General features: G+C 56.8%; 1 long non-coding RNA gene across 1 annotated transcript; it reads left to right on the forward strand.

Annotated features, from left to right (window-relative positions):
* The first annotated feature begins 180 nt into the window (after positions 1 to 180).
* Positions 181 to 1,959, forward strand: LOC113980041. The gene is made up of 3 exons (XR_003538048.1): positions 181 to 1,069; positions 1,113 to 1,178; positions 1,932 to 1,959. It is a non-coding gene; the product is annotated as an uncharacterized LOC113980041 (long non-coding RNA).
* The last annotated feature ends 565 nt before the right edge of the window (positions 1,960 to 2,524 follow it).

Raw genomic sequence — 2,524 nt, forward strand, 5'->3', positions numbered from 1 at the left:
AGCGCCCACCGGCTGCGGCCCCACGAGCTCAGGGGGGTCTGGGGGGGAAAAGGGGGCGAGGGGGGGGCGTGCGGGGCGCTGGGGAGGTGGTTGGGGGTGTTGAGGTGTCGGGGGTTGGCGTTGTGGGAGTGGATGTGGGGGGAGTGACAACCTCCGGAAAGGGGGGCAGGGTTAGGGACAGGGACCCCTGAAGAGGGAGGCAAAAACACCCCCCAAAATGGGACAATGACACCCCCAAAATGGGGGCAGGGACCCTTGAAAAGGGGGGCAAAACCACCCCCAAAATGGGGGCAGGGACGACCCCAAAATGGGACAATGACACCCCCAAAATGGGGACATGGATGCCTGAAAAGGAGGACAAAAACCACCCCAGAATGGGGGAAAAATACCCCTAAAATGGGACAATGACACCCCTAAAATGGGGGCAAAAATACCCCTAAAAGAGGGACAAAAACACCCCCAAAATGGGGGCAGGGACCCTTGAAAATGGGGACAAAAACAGCCCCAAAATGGGGAAAAGGACCCCTGAAAATGGTGACAAAAACACCCCTAAAATGGGAACAAAAACATCCCTAAAATGGGGACAGGGACCTCTGAAAAGGGGGACAAAAACACCTCCAAAATGGGGACAAAACCACCCCCAAAAGGGGGACAGGGACGGCCCCAAAATGGGACAATGACACCCCCGAAATGGGGACAAAAACACCCCCAAAATGGGGAAAAGGACCCCTGAAAACGGTGACAAAAACACCCCTAAAAGGGGGACAAAACCACACCCAAAATGGGGACAAAGACCCCCCAAAGTGGGGACAAGGACAACGAGCTCTGGTGGCTCCGGGGCGTGGCCCTGCTGGGGGACACGGAGGTGACACGGAGCTGGGACAGTGACACGGAGCTGGGACAGTGACACGGGTGTCACACGGATGTCACACGGATGTGACGGTGACACGGAGCTGGGACTGTGACACGGATGTCACACGGATGTGACATGGATGTGACGGTGACACGGAGCTGGGACAGTGACATGGGTGTCACACGGATGTCACACGGATGTGACGGTGACACAGAGGTGACGGTGACAGATGTCACACGGATGTGACGGTGACACGGAGCTGGGACAGTGACACAGATGTCATACGGATGTGACGGTGACACGGAGCTGGGACAGTGACACGGATGTCACGCGGGGACCTGGACGTCACACAGTGTCATGCGGTGACACAGCTGGTGACATGGATGTCACACGGGGACAAGGACATCACACGGTGTCACAGGGACACGGATGTCACACGGTGTCACACGGGGACAAGGATGTCACATGGATGTCACAGCTGGTGACACGGATGTCGCACAAGGACAAGGATGTCACATGGTGTCACAGGATGTCACAGCTGGTGACACGGATGTCACACAGTGTCACAGCTGGTGACACGGATGTCACACGGGGACAAGGATGTCACACAATGTCACACAGATGTCACAGCTGGTGACACGTCAGTGTCACACGGGGACACGGATGTCACATGGTGTCACAGGATGTCACAGCTGGTGACATGGATGTCACAGAGGGACAAGGACGTCACACGGTGTCACAGGATGTCACACGGTGTCACAGTTGGTGACGGATGTCTGGTGGTGACACAGCTGGTGACACAGATGTCACATGGGGACAAGGATGTCACACGGTGTCACAGTCACACGGTGCCACACAGGGACAAGGACGTCACATGATGTCACACGGATGTCACACAACGTCACACGGTGTCACAGCTGGAGACACATCACACGGTGTCACACGGGGACAAGGACGTCACACAGATGTCACATGCAGTCACAGCTGGTGACACGGATGTCACACGGGGACAAGGACATCACATGGGTGTCACACGGATGTCACACAGATGTGACATGGATGTGACGGTGCCACGGAGCTGGGACAGTGACACGGATGTCACACGGGGACCTGGACGTCACATGGTGTCACAGGATGTCCCAGCTGGTGACACGGATGTCACACGGTGTCCCATGGATGTCCCCAGTTGTCCCCAGTTGCTCCCCCTTCCCCCCCCAATAAAGTGCCCCTGGCGGTGACCCCGCAGTGACCTTTGGTTTTGGGGGGGGTGGACACACAAAGGGGGGCTTGGGGACCCCCAAAAATGGGGAGTGGGACCCCAAAAATGAGGAGGGGGGAGATGGGGACCCCAAAATGGGGAGGGGGGACATTGAGGACCCTAAAAATGGGGAGGGGACCCCTAAAATTGGGGAGAGGGAATTTGGGGACCCCAAAAATGGGGAGAGGGGACATTTAGGACCCTAAAAATGGGGAGGGGGGACATTGGGGACCCTAAAATTGGGGAGAGGGGATTTGGGGACCCCAAAAAATAAGGTGGGGGGACATTATGGACCCTAAAAATGGGGAGAGGGGATTTGGGGACCCTACAAATGGGGAGAGGGGAGATTGGGGACCCTAAAAATGGGGAGGGAGGACACTGGGAACCCTAAAAATGGGGAGAGTGACCCCTAA

Source organism: Neopelma chrysocephalum, unplaced genomic scaffold (assembly GCF_003984885.1).
Source record: "Neopelma chrysocephalum unplaced genomic scaffold, ASM398488v2 Primary Assembly neopelma1_91865, whole genome shotgun sequence".
NCBI classification, from domain to species: domain Eukaryota; kingdom Metazoa; phylum Chordata; class Aves; order Passeriformes; family Pipridae; genus Neopelma; species Neopelma chrysocephalum.